The sequence below is a fragment of the Rhineura floridana genome, chromosome 2 (genome assembly GCF_030035675.1).
Source record: "Rhineura floridana isolate rRhiFlo1 chromosome 2, rRhiFlo1.hap2, whole genome shotgun sequence".
Lineage (NCBI taxonomy): Eukaryota > Metazoa > Chordata > Lepidosauria > Squamata > Rhineuridae > Rhineura > Rhineura floridana.
Window position 1 is genome coordinate 41965603 of NC_084481.1, and position 18934 is coordinate 41984536.

The following is an 18934-nucleotide window of genomic DNA, read 5'->3' on the forward strand; positions in this document are numbered from 1 at the left end:
ACCTTCAGAGATTACACTATTTAAAAAAGTAAGATTTTCTGTCGTGAGAAAAGAAGCACAGGGAAAAGATGGGATGATGACAATTGGTTGGTGGTGTCATATAGTTGTCCCATAAAAAAATGAGTGAAGAAGTATAGTTTTTCCATATGGCTAGTGTGGAAATACCCCAAGTCTCTGTTTAGTTAGAATGCCATGGTATCTCATCCAAATGCGATAGGTAGGGAATGTCTTGATGCAGGTGGAGAGGGAACACTCATAACTCCTGTTTGTCCCTTTTTCAAAAATCTGCCTAGATACATTATTCACCTGTAGGAAGGTACAGTGTGTAGCTTCCCAAAATCTGTAGTTGTTTAGAAGTCTAAACAAAAGGCTCATAAAATGAGAGTGTTGCTGCGTGGATTTGTGAAAAGAGAAGGATAGCTTTCCTTAGGGTTGCCACTTTTAAAAAAGATAATTGGACCAGATGATTGCTTTTCTGCTATCATCTACATCTTACCCCCAGTTTATATTTTAAATTCAGAACCTATTGAAACAACATACAAGCATAGGATTAGGGTCAGGGAGATCTCTATTGCTGATCACTAAAATGTATAAAAGTACTGTATGCATAAAGACACTTGCACAATTACATTCTACAAAGCAGATGGCAGGTTGCCTTTTTTAAAAAGCTGATTGAAGTGTTGTTTGTTAGCAAGGTCAGAGCAAGGACAGCTTGCCCTCTGGCCCTACAGTGGTCATGGAGCAAACGTAGCAAAATGTCTCCCATAGGCTACCTGCTATAACTGTAGGCTTTTCCAAATGGGAACAGAAGCAGTGTTGTATGAAAACACAAGCAGCCTAATGAGTAGAGTGCAAGTCTGGGACCATGGAGACCAGTATTCATCCAACAGGTGTCACCTGGGCAGTCACTTTCAGGCTAACTTACCTCACAAAATTCAAAAAAAGTTCGTTAAAGTTTTTTGCTTCACAACAGCATCTGTTGAATTCTCACGTGTGTGGTCAATATAAAATATCTAACCTGTAACCTTTTTTAGTCTCAATGTTAATACGATATCATACAACAATGCAGTTATATTTAATAATATGAATTCTAAAAATATTACTACAAATAAAATTGTAATGTTCATTAAATAGTTGCATCATTAGTCATTTAAATATGTTTAAATATTTAAATATTCCTACACATCCTAACAAGAAAAAAGATACAGTAGGGCCCCGCTTTACGACGCTTTGCTTTACAGTGATTCGCTAATACAGCGGTCTCAATTAGACGCAATTAGACTAAAGCCACACTCATATGGCGCTTGTTCCATTTTTAGGGCGGTTTTCGGGCATTGCGCACCATTCTATTCAATGAGTTCTGCTTTACAGCGGTTTTTGCTTTACAGCGGGTTCCGGAGCATAATCTGCTGTATGAGTGGGGCCCTACTGTACAAATAATATTTTTCTAGTGTTAAAGTTTTATTGCCATATATTTATGACATTGTTGTAACTGTGATTTTGCTACTTTGTAAGCTACTCTGAGTGTGCTTGCTAAAACAAACAGCCAATACACAAATAAAAATATTTCACCAATATTTGGTCAAATTACCCTATCCCAAGCATATGGACTATATGCAACAAATGAGATTAAACATACAATTTATTGTTTTTTACCCCCTTTGTCCATTTTATCCTTAACAACAACCTTATGATGTAGGCTAGCTTCAAAGTTTTTATCCAAAGCTATCTGGCACCCTTTATGGGTGTTTGAACCCAGTCATTCCCTGTAGAAGTCCAGCACTTTCACTTTATGCTGTAACAGTAGGCTATAATTCAAGGATGGGGAGCCCAGGAACCAGGTGCAGCCCACAGGCTCTGTACATCCAGCCCACCAGCTTGAGCTAAAAAATCACATGTATAATAATTACAATTGCTTTTTTACTGCTCTGTGTACTGTGATACAAATCCATAGGACTGTATAGAATCATGAGTTGGAAGGAGCCTATAAGGCTATCAAGTCCAACCCCCTGCTCAATGGAGGAATCCAACTTAACGCATACCTGACAGGTGGCTGTTCAGTATGATATAATTCTTATTGTTATGCACATTCATAAACATTAAAAAAATCAAGTAATGAAAGTGTAGAAGCAACATGAGAAGACAGGAAAAGAAGAGATCTAAAGCATGAGTAAAAGATGCGTATGCATCTACATGAAGCCATTGGCAGCACTCATCAGGAGCTTTGGAGCAAGATGCCATCGGTACACTGATGATTTGTTGTTGTTATATGCCTTCAAGTCAGTTACGACTTATGGCAACCCTATGAATCTTTTTTGGATATATTCATAGGCTTTTCATGGTAAGAAGTATTCAGAGGTGGTTTACCATTGCCTTCCTCTAAGCCTACGGTACCCGGTATTCCCAGGTGGTCTCCAATACAAGTACTAACCAGACCTGTCCCTGCTTAGCTTCCGAGATCAGATGAGATTGACATGTTGAGGGTAGTATGGCCATAGGTACACTGATGATACCTAGCTCTATTTCTCCATTACATCTGAAACGAGAGGCTGTACAAACCCTGGACCGGTTCCTTAATGCAGTGGTGGACTGGATGAAAGTCAATAAACTGAACTTGAATCCTGGAAAGACAGAGACCTTGTGGGTGGGTGGTTCCCGTGTCTGGGAAATAGGACAACTGTCTGTCCTGGATGGGGTTGCACTTCCTCTGAAGGAGCAGGTATGCAGTTTGGGGGTACTGCATGATCCATCTTTGCCACTAGAGGCTCAAGAGAGCTCTGAACAGGAGTGCTTTCTGCCATCTTTGGCTGGTACACCAACTGTGACTGTCCCCAGACCTGACCACAGTCCAGTCCATACATTGGTAACCTCAAGACTCAATTACTTTAATGTGCTCTATGTGGGGCTGCCCTTGCGTCTGGTTCCGAAGCTGCAACTAGTGCAGAATGTAGCAGCCAGACTGCTCACCGAAGCAGATTACTGGAAACATGTTACCTTGCTGCTGGAAGAGTTGCACCAGTTGCTACCAGGAAAGGTTCAAGGTGCTTGTGTTAATTGACAAAGCTCTAAACAACTTGGGCCAAAGTACCTTAAGGACTGCCTGACTCCCATGTTCCATTGCGATCCCTGAGATCTTCTGATGGGACACTCTTACTGGTTCCTCACACCTCGAGGTTTGGTTGGCTTTCACCAGGGACTGAGCCTTTAGTGTGGCAGACCCTGCCCTGTGAAAATTCCTATCAGTATGTAATGCCATCTTGATACACTTTTATAAGTGTGTATAAATATTTTACACAATATATACAAACACATATGCTTGTTTATATGGATTCTGTTGTGCACGATTCATATAAGCCCTTTCTTTCTTTCTTTCTTTCTTTCTTTCTTTCTTTCTTTCTTTCTTTCTTTCTTTCTTTCTTTCTTTCTTTCTTTCTTTCTTTCTTTCTTTCTTTCTTTCTTTCTAAGGTTCCTTGTCTTAAATGTTGAGCTGAAGCCAATATTATAATCTGAGCTGGGTGATTTCCTTTGTCATATTTTATTTTGGGAGGCACAAAGCCTGCATTCAGCCATAATAGAAAGCCATATTTGGTATTATGAGTACAAGTAGCCTTCAGCTTGCACATTTCCATCTCCTCTTCCTTCTTGTATGCAAAGGAAGATCAGAAGTGTCCATTCCTAGTTTGTGGCAAACCAGAGTTTGCCATTTTGTCTAACCTATCAAACTGACATTTATACCAATTAGGATGGTTTGAAATTCTGCAAATAGGTGCTGCAGAACCTGACATTAGAATCTTTTAAAGTCCTCTGTCATGTAGAGGAAGGGGGAAGAAGTGTGCAAACCTGTGGCTCATCCTTCTATAATGCTTAATTTAGTTGCAGAACATAAGAAAATATGAATATGGGTATAGATTTAAATTTCCACAAGATGGCGCTTTCCATCTTCTGAGCTCCAGCATCTTCACCAGAAATGCTTTATTCAAAACAGATTAATTCTTCTCATCTAAAAAGATTACTTATAAGCCAGTTATAATTGTAAAACAAATTACGTGAGATGAACAAGATCATTAATTGAGTTTTAGAGGGAAGGGCTGAACATAAGCACCAAAAATGAGGATGTTCCTGGTTATGGATAAGTACATTTAAAAGATTCTGTAGGACTATTTGGTATGGAGGAATAATTACCTAGAGCTAAAACACAAATGTTTCGAATCAAGTCAAACACCAGGGGACAAGAACTTGTGGGAGAACAATTTAAGATTAACTCACTGAATATAGTAGGCTATCCAGAAGTGCATCAAGTCTTAAAGTATGAGTTTTGAACTCACTCGAAAATGCTATACATTTTAAGCTTAGATGGATATTTTTAAGCTGATCATACAATTAAAATTAAGGTTGAGGGGGGAAATAGTGGCTTAGCAGAGCCATATGTTTAAGTTGAGATTTGGACTACCTAGATCAAATCAGTAGGCATTTTTTTTCTATATGTAGTTCATTGCAGATGGCATATTCACAGGTGGAGAAACACCTGTAAGTACAGTTCCGCTTCACAGTCCTCTGTTTGAAGGCATCTTATATTTGAAGGACTGCCTGGTCCAAGTTCAGTTTAAAGAAAAACAGATAACAGAACTTAAGAAGGTAGAGCAGAGACATTGATGTTAACCTATAAACATTTGGACCCTGGGCAGCAAACTGAGGCACATAAGTCATCTGGTCACAGTATTTGCCACTACTGAGATGTATTTCTATTTATTTTAGTATTTCTGTATTTGCATCTATACATATGCCCTTTTTACGCAAATAAGTTTCTCCCTCTCCCTTTTTTGGCGATGTACACTTTAGTCACCTTACTCATAAGATACCATGGAGTCGAGTCCTAACTACCACCTGTGATGTATACACACATGGGCACTCATCACATGTTAGAGGGAATGGGAGGGGCCTATGTGCAGCTCTCTACTCAGTCAAGAAGCTCCAAGTTCATGTTTCTTGAAAAACAGGGGGCTGCATAAGGATAAAGGAGATGTACACATGTGCTCCTTTTTTAGTCTGGATGAAGCCCCTAGTTTTAAGAGTGCTAAAGCAATACAATAGAATTTGGGCATAATAGTAGAGCAGGGTCCCCAATGTGGTGACTATGGGCATACATGTGACCGCAGGTGTACATGTGCCCACAGACATTTTTGCTGGTGCCTGCAGGGTCCTCTCCCATCCCCTGCTGAAACAAGGCTTGAAATAAGCACTGTATTGTAGCCAGTAAGAATAGGTTGCATCATGTGCTTGGTTGTAGTATGTTTGTAATGCCCACAGCAGTTTCTCCAGTTGGCAAACATTCCCACAGGACCCCAAGCATTGATGACCTCTGGAGTAAGACATATTAATTTCCCTTCAGGATAATTCTGTAATTTATAAAGTTGATAAATAAGGGAAGGGTGGTAGCTGTGTTGAATTCTAAAGATAATATTTGGGAAATATATGTACAACTAGACAGAAAAGCAATATTATAAATGAACAGACAGAGATCCTACATGATTTATCATGTATATAAGTAAAGTTTCTGTCAAAGTAGTATTTTATATTAAACACATTTATCTAGGACTTGGCTTCCAGGTGTTTTTTAATTCATATCCTAGAATTCTGATACTATATATTGCCAAAACCCATCAGGATTCCACTACCAGTGACTTTAAATTGATACTGGAATTCTGATTGCAGTACATCATTTATTAATGCATTTATTAAGGATCCTGCCTCCTTGCACTTCTCATACTATAGGGATAACAAGTATTTGATCTCTAAGAGTCAAAGTAAATGTTATCTAAGAGTTGTGTAAATAGTCTCTGAAAGGAGCCTCTGCTTCAATGTAGAGTGAAAGAGTGGTGGATTATTTCCTCCTGCTTATTTATTTATTTAGAAAATATCTTAATCACTTTATATTCAAATAATTTCAAACCAATGTACAGAAAACAGAAATCAAATACAATAGAACAGAATTTCAGAACATTGTACAAAGTAGAGGTCCAGTACCGTACTAAAGAATATCAAATCCATGTACAATACCAAAAAGCCCCTCAAATCAATATACAACATAAAATATAAAAATCAGATATAGTATAAAGGAATTCCAAAACAATATTCAAAGTAGAGGTCAAATGCAATATTAAAAAAAAAATTAAATGTAAATGTGCTGCCTTCAGGTAGATTCCGACTTATGGCGACCCTGTGAATAGAGTTTTCATGAGGCTAAGAGGCAGTGATTGGCCCAAGGTCACCCAGTGAGCTTCGTGGCTAGGTGGGGATTCAAACCCTGGTCTCCCAGGTCGTAGTCCAACACCTTAACAATATATCAAATAGAGCTCAAAGACAAGATAAAAAATAAATCTTATAATTTATACAAAATAAAAATCAAATACAGTGCAAAATATTAATGAAATAAAAACCTTTTAAAATAACATGCTGTTAAATCAGTAATATTTAGGAAATCCCAACCAATCACTTTGTACAACACAGACAACTAACCAGATAACAACTCATACAGCCTTGAAACTGAAGTGTAAAGATAAATCAGTGCAGTATTCACTTCCTCCTTCTAGGCTCACACCTAGGGTGGGGACATCTGCGTGCTGATTCATTTATTTATTTTATTGCATTTATATACTGCCCCATAGCCGAAGCTGTCTGATAAGACTCTTACTCTGAGGGGCAGTGAGCCACTTCCTGCAGCTTTCCTATCTGTAGGGTAGTAGAGGTGGAATCTCTGTATCTCTTTGCTCCTGAACAAGAAATGGAGCTGAGATGGGTGGGTTGCCTGTTTGAACCAGACAAATAACAGGAAGAGAAAGAATTAAGTAGCCTCTACTCCTGGCTATATTTATTTTTAATCACATTTGCTTTTCATCTTCAGAGTAAATTAAGTGCTTATGAACTGTGTGAGCTAAACCCTGAGCTAAATCATCTCTGCTACATATGGAGTTCGCCCGGTGTGTTTCAGGAAGAATACTTGCGGGACGGTTTCACAGGTGTACAAGAATCTGCAATCTACAGGATAAAATTTGCTAACTATTTAATTTTAATCTTGATTTTTTAAAATGGTGTGTTTGAAGAGCACATAATTCTAACAATAAAAACTGTACTTTGCTAATTTTCTGGTTTCTTTATCTAGAACTGGAAGTTTGTTTCCCCTTTCTCCCCATGCCTTCCTGTTAACCAAGCAGAGTGCTGTGCAATTGAGCTAGAGATTCATCATGTTAACAGAGCATAATGAGTTGGAACGTGGAGGTATATGTGCAGGGCTAAATAGATGTGCATTCATTTATACTCATATCTATGAAATGAGAACAGGAAACTGTAGGAATGGCACATTCAGTTGTTGAGCCTTGGCTCTCCCTGAAGGAGCAGGGAGGGGAGAGGCATGAGTTTCAGGCGCCTCAGCTGCCAGAAGGCGCAGAAGGCCCAGGAGTTGTTGACTCTGCTTGGGACCTTGGGGGGGGCAGTGAGCCTGAACTCCAGCCAATTCACATGGGTGGTGAGAGCTCCGAAGAGGAGAGTGCGCTGCCTCCAGTTGTTCCCGAGGACCAGTCAGGGGACACCCCAGAGATCATGCCAACTCCTCCCTTGCTAAGCAGTTCCCAGGACGCTTCCAGCGTGATGCCCCCTCCTGACCTCGAGCCTGCAGCCCAAGAGCAGGTGTCTTCTGATGAACCGTTGGAAACATGCCCCCCTTCGCCTCGCACCCGCCGCTGCGATAAACGGACAGGGCAGAGACAGGACTTGCGAAGGAGTCAGATTACGATCGAAAACGTTCCCTACTTAAGTTGGCAGCTCACAGAGGGGAGTCGCTGAGTCAACTTCCTTTACACGCCGCAGAGCATGTCTAGTGTGCAGATAGGGATTTCTAGTGAGTAAGGCAGGTTTCTATATGAAGCGCAATGTCTTTGATGTATCCATTACTTTAATAAAGCAATATTTAATTGCACCCGCATCTCCATCTCGTGGTTCCAGCTCTGGATGGGACAGTAGTCCATGCGCACTGTAAATTTAAAAGTGAGTGTAGAAAAGCAGAGACAAAGGCCTATTTGGAGATTAATTATAGAAGGAAGGAGTCCTTTATGTGATGAGATGGGCAGAGGAATGAGCAAACCTTTGCTGTTCAAGCAAACTTTTCCAGAAATGAAGCTACAAAAGCTGAAATAAGAGTTGATACATTTTTAATTGCTTTCCAACCATTTCCTTTGTTTGCAGCAGGGGGTGACTATCCTGTGGCTCTCCAGATTTTGTTGGACTCCAGTTCCCATCAGCCCAGACAGACAGACAATGGTCAGGATTCATGAGACTTGTAGTCCAACAACAACCGGAGGACTACACATTCCTCATCCTTGGTTAGAGGCATTCTGATATGAGTGATGGCTTAGATCTTAACTTTTCACTACCTTTCGCTCAAAGAAATACCCCTTCTGTGAATGCAACTCTCCTTGGTTCATGGAATGAAAAGTTAGCTGTTAAGACTCCTAGAACCATATTTGGTTGCTATCTTTCTTTAAAGGGGGAAATCCTTTGTTAATTCAAACTTACTCAGGCCACACAGTCTGTCTTTCTTAGGTCAATCACAGAACAATCCTATTGGGGAAAAGGGTTCATGGCAGAAAAGTCATAACTTACTAAGCCTCTCCCCCCCCCTGTTTTGCTTTTTTAAATCTCCCCTCCCGTCATTCCATTGGTTTTAATGGGATCATAATAGTTTGCTAACCAACTCCAGCGCTTGTGTGGTTTTTCTCCCTCGCTTGCTGGGATCAGGAGGCCTGTGGCTCTGCCTCATTTTTCCTCCTACCACCATTGGGGTCACTGGAGGATCAATGGTGGAGCTTTTTGTTGCCATACAGAGGAGGCTGGCACATCTCCCTTCTCCACCCACAGACCTCTCGCTTCTTGATATCTAGCAACCTAAGTTCCTCCCAGGGAATTTAAAATGTAAATGAATATAAAAATATATTTCTAGCTTCTGTATCACTGCATTACCACTTTACACCCAAATTGCCTTTTTTATCTCTAAAATTAAATTTGAATTTATGACTCTTTTTAACTAAATTATGTCTTTTTAACAAAACATATGGTTTTCTTTATTGCAGATTAATTGTTGTTTCCATATTGGTGCGAACCAGAGACCTAGAAAAGAAAAAAGATTGTTAGTAGAGGGGCGGAGGTTACAGCTCAGTAAGGCTGTAGTTAGTCAAAAGAAAATAATTTATTAATCATGCTGTGAATAATTACCTAAGAAGAATGACTGTGGGTAGTAGAAGTAAATATGCAATGGTGTAATTATGTTATTAGTATTACTTACCTGAGAAGAATAATGATGGACGGTAGAAATAAATGAGTAACATGTAATGAAAGGTAGAATTGATGTAATATTTATTTATTTGTATTTATTTTATTTATTAATAATATTTATTAGTCGCTTTTTTCCAAAAAGGAACTCAGAGCGACTTACCAAACAACACACAACTATACTCGAAGTGGCTTACAACAAAAGCAAACAATCATTACAAAAACAATTTCATAATAAAATAATACAGCAGCAGTAATAAAACAACAAATGTCACAGCAACACAAAAACCATTTCAGTACTATAAATATAACATTACAGTCTTAAACAGGTCACGTTACACCACTTGGCAATATGGCAAAAAGAAAAGAAAATTAAGACAGTTTCAGCTTGGCTCCTAGAAATGCCCCACCCATGATGTCACTTGCAGCCTCACTCCTTTTAGCAGCAAAAAGTCCACTCTTCAAAGCAGGGGCCTCCCGAGAGGGAGCCCTTCTTCTTGGGCCGGCCCAGTTGGAAGCTTGGGAGGCGCCTTTTAGTCTCCACCAGCCGCCTGCCATAGCTGTTCTCGGCGGGCCCAATCTCAAGCAGCGGCATCGAGATGACCAAAGACGGCGACACATCTCCAGGAAAGTCCTGCTCGTGAGTCCGCTGAGCGAAGAAGCTCTTCGATGGCGCTGGGGCAATAGGCGACAAGGGCGAGCTTGGGGAGCAGATTGAGGATTGTTGTTGTTGTCTCCTTTCATGTGTTGGAAATAATATTATGTTGAAAACTGTATTAACCTTTTTATCAGTCAATCCCATATGGGGATGGTAAAGCGTATATGATTGTTGAAGATTGAATTGGATATTTTATTGATACGTTTGCTTTTTGATACCAAATAAAGATATAATAAAAAACCCAAGACATCTGATTTAAATCATGATTTAAATCGCTTCTCCAGAGGATTCAGTTTTCGTGATTTAAATCGCAGTTTAAATCACTAGTGGCGAAGATTCTATTTCATCTTTTTAGTAGAAGTGCATTATTAATTATTAATATAACCTTAATACATATTCAGAGATACAGGTTTCATTAGAAGGTGGGTATACACTAAGCAATTATTATGAATTGTTTCATCAAAAATGGGATGATAATTTGGTCATTTTAGTACTAAAGCAGAATCAACTTGTGAAGTCATTCAGGAGATGAAGCAGCTCCAACTGTTCACTTAGTCATGATATTTTTGTCATGATGTGCCAGAATCACCACCACAAAACAGGCTTTTAAATTATACAATTAAGATTGTTTATTCTTCTGGTTAGTTTTCTTCTTCAACAGACAACATTAACAAATCACACACGTGGATTTTTGTATGGTTAAATTATTTATTTATTTATTTATTTATTTATTTATTTATTTATTTATTATTTAATTTATATCCTGCCCTTCCTCCCAGCAGGAGCCCAGGGCAGCAAGCAAAAGCACTAAAAACACTTTAAAACATCATAAAAACAGACTTTTAAAATACATTAAAACAAAACATCTTTAAAAACATTTCTTTAAAAAGCTTTCAAGACATCTTTAAAAAAAAGGTTAAAAACATTGTTTTTTTTAAGAAAAAAGGTTTCAAAACATATTAAAAAGCAATTCCAACACAGACGCAGACTGGGATAAAGTCTCAACTTTAAAGGCTTGTTGACAGAGGAAGGTCTTCAATAGGCACCAAAAAGAGAACGGAGATGGTGCCTAACATTTAAGGGTAGGGAATTCCACAGGGTAGGTGCCACCTACTATTTCAGTTTTTAGATAATGTAGAGTTCTTTAAAACACAAAATTTAGGTAATGTCAGCCAAGTCAACATGAGAAATTTAAAATAGTGGGTGGTACAGTTAACTCAGTCTTCTTCACCTTTGTCTTCTATGTTAATTGTCGGGAAAAAATACATGCTTTCCTGCTTTTTCAGTTCCCAACTTATTTCCCAAATTAGAAAGAATTAGTCCAAAGGAAGAAAAAGCCTTTTAAGTTGAGACCTTATCCCAGCCTGCGCCTGTGTTGGAATTGATTTTTAATATGTTTTTAAACCTTTTTTTTAAGCAATATGTTTTAACCTTTTTTTAAAAAAAAAGATGTCTTGGAAGCTTTTTTAAAAAAATGTTTTTAAAGATGTTTTGTTTTAGTGTATTTTGAAGTCTGTTTCTGTGATGTGTTTTTAGTGCTTTTGTTTGCCACCCTGGGCTCCTGCTGGAAGGAAGGGTGGGATATAAATTAAATAATAAATAAATAAAAGAAATAAAACATAATAAAAAAGAAACCTGCACTTGCAGAAGAAGCTACTACTGTTAAGAGATGGATTACCACTTCAGATCTACTCCATGACCCCAAATTCTCTATTCATTGACCTTCTCTATCTTTGTACTTAGATAGAGGCAAGGCCTAGAGAGAGCGAGAGAGAGCACATGCACTTCATATACACCACCTGCAGAATAGGACTAGGGATGTGCTAGAATTCTGCCCAATTCTGATTTGGTACTTAACTTTCCATTAATTCACTTATTCTTATTTGCTGAGGATCAAATTTTAATGTAGTGAATTTCTGCAGCTGTTTTTGAAAGCGGACTTTTTTTAAAAAATCTGCCTCTAAAACATTGATTGTAAGAATGATAATTTATCAATATTTCCTTTTAAAATATTGATAGTAATATAAACGTATTTGTCCAAGCAGAAAAAAAATGGATTGGTAAAAGCAGTGGCTAGCAGATATAGAACGAACTTGAATCGATGCAAGCCTGTTAGGTCGCCAGAATGCCAACAGATCCCATCCCTAAGGAGGACTCTCTCATCCCCGTAAACTGCTGTTAACATATTCATAGACTATAATTAGAAGTTGTGTAATTAGTATTCATGACAATATCTTTGACCTTGGCACTTATTAAAAAACTAATTCTTTTAAGAAAATTTTGAAATCAGATTTAAATTTTAAAAATCTGATTTAAATTAAGAGTATTTTTTTTAAAGTAATTGATTTTTATCAACCCTGCTTTGTGCATTCAAGTGAGCTTCCCATCAGCATCTGGTTGGCCACTGTGAAAACAGAGTGCTGGACTAGATAGGGCATTAGGCCTGATCCAGTAGGGCTTTACGTATGTTCTTACTAGCAGCTTCACACCCAGCATTGGTCAGGAATTCTAAAAAACCAAAAAAATTAGTGTAGTTTGAAATTGGTGGTTAAAATCAGTGCGGGTTTGAACGGTTCATTTTGAATGATGACGGCATATCCCAATGTAGACAAAAACCTGTTCCTTGATGTTAGAAACCAGCAAGCAAAATTGGGCTACAATAAGATGTGTCCAAATGCAAAGCAAACAAACAACTTTCCAAAATATATAGCAGGTGTAAGTTATCGTAGAGGTCTATCACTGTATTTTGTCTAATGGCCAGTTACACAGTAAAATTACATAGGAGAATTTACAGTTTTTACAAGATAAATATTGATAATGAATGGCTTTGTGTGAAGTCATTGCTACAAATCGTACCACAAGTGTGCTTTGCAGGAAAAAAAAAGTTGTACCTCATTGACTTTTAAGATGCACTCTGAAAGAAATAAAATTATCTAGGGATATCTGTACTATTAAGAGATAATGACTAGGGGTGCAATCCACCTGGTAGATACACCGGGCTGAGAGGCTTTCAGGATGTGGTGGGGCTATGGAGGAGGAAGGGTTTCAGTGCTGCTGGGCTCTGCCATCAGAAGTCCCATCCCCCCCCGGGTGCAGCCTGGGAACTTCACCACAATCCGAGTGCAGTCAGAGCCCAGCCAGCTCAGCCAAGACCAGCACAAGTGGAGTCAAGGGGCATTCTGGGGGTACGTTTGGGGACGGAACCAAAGGGAAGGGAACTTCCACTGCATCCTCAGCCCATTTGGCTTGGTCCTACAGCCCTCTGTTCCAGCAGCCGCTACACCGAGAAACGGGGTGGCAGAAGAAAACATGCATTTTATTTTCACCATGACCTGCCAGCACAGCCAGCATTCTTCTCTCCCAGTAGCACCTGAATGGAGGTTGGATGTGGTGGCCCCTTCCACCAGCTCCCCTTCTGCCAGCTCCATTCCTGCCAGCCTCCTCTGAGTTGGATTGCACCCTAATTTAAGAGTGTGCAACCTTTATGGCTCCTGAAAAATGTGACTCTGTAAGATTTGCTGTTGTATGGTGGAAAAAGTTAATACTCTGCATATATTGTCTTGTGGCGATATCAATGGCAGTGTGTCTTCCAACAGTGAATTTGGTGCAAAATAATGTTATATTTTTAATTATTCCCATTGTACTAATACAGATTATTGTATATGCCTTCACTGGCCTGAATTATGGCTTCCTTGAGATGGTAACGTTTAATTTCTTTGCTACCGTGTGTTAAAACTCATTGATAACATTGCATGAATACTTCTAGTGCTTAATGTATTAGAAAATCCTAAGTGAAAGGAAATTAGTTTTTATATTAACAAAACCATAAAGCAGCTTCTGAGAATAAAGGGGAAAGCAAAACAATTCAGAAAATTAATAGAGGTTTATGTTCACTTAGACAACATTCTTGTCTTAAACACATCCTTGTCTTAAAATTATACAAAGGACATCCCTCTAAAATTTTGTTTAAGTCCATGTCACTTGTGGAAATTAATTTGTCTTTTGATTATGTACTAGAGAAAGAGAAAAGCAGGCACAAAGAGTTTTCAAGATTGCTTTATTTTTCTACACATTGAAGAAAACACCAAATGCCCTTTTAGTTTTGTTAAAAAAATAGGCCACCAGAATACCATTAAACCCTTTGTTTCCTGAGTTGGCTGGAATACAGCTAAGCCCTTCCTTGATATTCACTAATAGGCAAAAAACCCTTGCAGTTTAAGAATGTACCTATAGCCAACAGATATTTCTATCAAACTTTAAAAAGCAGGGAAATTGGGCAGCTACAGTGCAGGAGACCTGACCTCCTCTCTGAGATATTATACTGCCGTACAAAATTGTAAAAATGCAAACACAATATGGGTTGGTCTTTCACAGTCCAATCCACTTGCTGTGTAGCTTGGAAGAATTTGGTAACATGTGCCTCTGAGCATATAGTGAGTGGTGGCAATACCTGCCGTCTCCAAAGATGAAGAATTACATTTTCGTATGTTTGTTGGTCTTCGTACGTTGCTTCTTTCCTGTTACTACTGTTTCTACAGAGAATCTAACCTAAAAATTATATTTCTTTCACTTTTCATCCTAGAAATCTATCAAATTTATTTTTATTAATTTCAAAGCCTTTTTATTGGTTAATGTCATATGATGGCGAAGACAGCTTTTTGTGTTTCAAACTGGAGGTTATGTTCTATTTCTATTGGGTGCATTAACAGTTGAATCTGAAACTGCAGTCTGATGTAAAATCAGACTGATTACAATATGTTGCTACTTAAGCAATGAATCTAGCTGTTGGAAAAAATAAACGTGGCTTGCCCAAGATGCATGTTTTCAGCCTGCTATGATTAAACCTCTTCATTTAAGGAAAGGTGGGCATAGTCAATTAAAAACATAAATGTAGAAATTTGCTAGAATACATTTTACTTCCCACTGTTTTATCTTGTGCAAACTGAGACCCTCTTCATGTCCACTGGAGACTATCCTGCAGAATAGTCAGTGCCATTATTCCACAATTATTTTTGGATTTTTTTTAGTGTAAATTTTTCAAGGTGTTGCTGTACTTCCTTTATTCACAGAAATAGAAGCAAAAGAAAATGATTTCCTATAGGAAACTTGACTAAAATTGCAAAGTAAATCAGACATATTTAAAGTGACTATCTGAACTATGTCAACTGTCTTAATAATGTTGCTTCCTCCCTGCTAAAACAAAATCAGGACAGCACATGCCTTGTTTCTGTTATTTGGGCTGATTGCAGGTGTTGCCACCACTCACCATATGCTCAGAAGCACATGTTACCCAATTCTTCCAAGCTACACAGGGAGTGGATTGGATGGTGAAAGACCAACCCACATTGTGTTTGCACTTTGACTATTTGTAAGGCAGTACAATATCTCAGAGAGGAGGTCAGTGTGATGTTCCTATATTAATGTATATATGGTAAGTGTTGGTTGTTTAGAAGATATATGGTAAGTAGTGAAAGAGGAGGGGGAGTGAATGGGCAGTAGAATGCTAGATGATTGGCTGAGTGTTTAAAATGGCTGAATGTATAAAAGGAAGAGTGAGAGTGGAATCGGGGGAGAAGAGAACTGAGTGGGTTGCTTGGTGGGGTTTAGAGAGTTGTTTGACAGGAGAGAGTGGAGAAGGAGGGAGGTGGAGTTCGGATTAGTATTGAGTAAAACCATATGCTTATGTGCTTTAAGAAGAAATCTTGTTAATCTTGTTAGCTTTGTTATCTTTAATAAATACTTAATTTAGTTTACCAAAGGCCTGATCCTTGACTGGGGTTTCACAGACCAGAAGGGAGGGTAAGGTAATGACCAAGGCTGAAGGGGAACTGTAACAAATGGTGGCAGCGGTGAAGAGAATAACAATACCAGTATTCAGAGTCTCTGGGAATACTAATATTAGGACGTGACTGGTGGTTGCCTAGCAGGGGGATCTGTTGAGATCTGTGCTAGAGCGGGGAGAGAAAAAATAAAATAAAGGACAGTCCGGACTGGTGGAGTCCCTGGTGGTGCCTAGAGACAGGCAGTAACCACGAGCAGGTAGGAACCTGATAGGGAGAGCCAGGAAAGGACGCCTCACAGTCAGGTCTCCTGCTTCCATGGTGCATTCACTATAGCTGCCCAATTTCCCTGCTTTTTAACGTTTGATAGAAATATCTGTTGACTATAGGTACGTTCTTAAATGGCAAGGTTTTTTTTCCTATTAGTGAATTTCTCTGCTTTTTAATCTGGGAGGTAAGAAACTGGATCCTGTGCAAGTTTGCTGAGAATGGATTGGTCATTTGCATGCTTATTGAGTTCAATGAGAATTACTCCCCTGCAGTCATGCTTAGGATAGGTAAAACTGACCATGGGAGGAGGAGGAGGGTTGAAGTGGGTAGGGGAGGAGGAAGAAGGAAGGTGGAAAGGGGAAGGAGGGGAGGGGGAAAGCAGGTATGATTATTTGCATGCTTTTTTAGTTCAATGGGATTTACTCCTGTGCAATCCTGCGTAGGATAGGTGAAACATACATGGGGGTGGAGCAGGGAGGAGGAAGGGGAGGAAGGGGGAGGGGAGAGGCAGGGAAAGGGGAGGAGATTGGGTGGCAGGGCTGGCTCCAGGCATGCCGGGGCCCTTGGGCATCAGCTTGCCCTGGCCCCCTGGTGGGTAGGTGTGTATGTGCGTTGCCCTCCGTGCACCCCCATGGCCCCCCTACCTGTCTAGTCTTTACCATTGCCCTTAATGAAGATGGCGGCTGAGGTTTCCCTAAGGGGAATGAAACCTCTGCCGCCATCTTCGTTGATGACACACGTACGTGCTACGCATGCCCATCTCTGCCATCAACTAAGATGGCAGCAGTGGCTTCAGTACCTTAGGGAAGCTGCGGCCGCCATCTTCATTAAGGGCAATGCTAAAAAGCCGGCTGACAGGTAAGTGGGGGGCATGGGGGGGCACGGATCGCGGAAGGGGAGCAGAGGGCCCCTCAGGGGCTCCTGTAGCTCCGGGGCCCTTGGGCCAGTGCCCAACCTGGCCGCCCTTTAGAACCGGCCCTGTTGGGTGGATATGTGGAAAATAATGCTATAAGAAATAATGCTTATTTTGCTTTTGTAAAAACTTGCTTGGCCGCAGGCAATAAGAACAATGCTGGGGATTTAGTGGACATTCCATAGGCACGTACGTTACTGTTTATGTAAGCTGGCCTGGCTATCTCTTTGTCTGTGTAAACTACCTTGACCTGCAAAACCGGTTTTGCAAGTGCTTCCAATGGCGCTGAGTGAAGGAACAACGCCTGTCTCAGGAATGTGGCGAAGAGCCAAAAAGACCTTATATGGAAAAGATCGGGAATAAGGAAGTAGGCTGAGCAAACGGTTAATGTATGCATGATGTGTATGGGGCCAAGAGTATAAAAACCTGGCTGCGTCCAGGGAGGGGCAGACTCGGCTTTGTTCGTTTCTCCACTTGCAAGTGCTTCAATAAAACTCTGGCTTTACTTTTAAGACCGTTTCGTCGTTCCTTGAGTAATATTGAAACCTTGTACTTGGGAGCGGATCCTCGCCTAACAATAAAACAAATATTGTGGGCGTTTGTTACAAGTGGCGACCACGAAGGGACAGGCAGCTGAGCGCTTCATGGCGTTCTGGAGGCGACGTAGCCGAGCGGAAAGAGCGCTCCGGGCCCCGTTGAGGCCTGTTCCGCGTGGTTGACGGGCGTGCCGGGACGTCAGGGTGAGCGCCAGGCCTCTCCATAGAAATCGAAACGAGTAAAGCCAGACTACGGAAGGGGTAAGTCGCCCAGGACAGGGCTGAAGACTTTGTGAATGAAAGAGTGTGTATGAGGTGTGCGTGAGACGGGACGAATCCTAACGGTTATCCCGAAGCGAGAGCGGACCGGCCAGTAGTGTGTTTTCCGCGTCCTCGTGAGAGGCCAGGCCACGACAGCAGGGAAGCGCAAGTTGTCTGTCCTTTCCCGTTTTTGTCTGTAAGTCCTTGTCTGATTTGTGGGAAAAGAAGAAGAGGTTACAGGGACCGGGAGGGGTCACCTGAGAATAAGTTACAGACAGACAGGGTGGGTTTTGTCACCTGTAGGACGAGCGTTTCGTATCAGACACCAAAAATACCCCAAGCATGGGACAAGGTGCGTCGAAAGCCGTAGCCAAAGGGACAGCCCAGAAGGCAAAATGGAGGGGTGGACAACCGTTAAAGGGAAGAATGAGTAAAACACCGCTTGAATGTGTCTTGAGCGACTTCTTGAGTTTCAAAATAGGGGTTATTTCGGCGGGGGGTCCGGTACCAACACCGGAGAAATTAGAACAGTTTTGTCTCATTGATTGGGTGGGGTTGGGAATTTCGTGGCCACCGGGTGGGACTTGGGACAGTAAGAAAATCAGCCACCTGATTTCCACTCTGTATGATGCCTTACCAGAGACGGCCGACTCTTGGCATTATGCAGAGGGGTGGAGGGCGGTAAGCCACAACCCACCAACAGAATGTGCGCTGGAAATGGTCGTAACTCAGTCTAAAGGGGTGAAATCTGTCCTACCGGACAGCGATGGTTTTAATGATTTGGCCAGTAGGAGGAGGGTTGTGGTACCTCCGGCACCCCCTGGGGTTGCAGGTGGGGGCCCAGCCCCACAACAAGTAATACCCCCTCCGCAGCCACTACCAGGGAACCCGCCACCTTATGCTAACCAGCAAAGGGTCACATCGCCAACGGCCCCGCCTGAGCATCATGGCCAAGTGGAAAGAATGCAGGAGGAACTGGCTGAGACCCGAAGGGAGCGGGACGCGGCGCACGAGAACATGTTAAGACTCTATGAGAGACTGGCTGTTAGGGAGAGGGGGGAGTTACCCACGGCTACTGCAGAAAAAAGGCAAGAGCTGATAGATGCTATAAAGACAATGAAAGGCCCCATGACATTAAGAGGGGGAAAGCAAGTACCAGAAGGAAATACCCTTAAGGGAAGAAACAGATCCAATT

The 18934-nt window shown here is 40.8% G+C and overlaps 1 protein-coding gene and 1 pseudogene across 4 annotated transcripts in view; one reads left to right on the plus strand and one right to left on the minus strand.

Moving 5' to 3' along the window:
- Nucleotides 1-18934, plus strand: part of CHN1 (chimerin 1) — a 157447-nt gene that overhangs the window by 27200 nt on the left and 111313 nt on the right. The gene's annotated exons all lie outside the window — the stretch shown is intronic.
- Nucleotides 2383-2500, minus strand: LOC133378599 (5S ribosomal RNA; annotated as a pseudogene).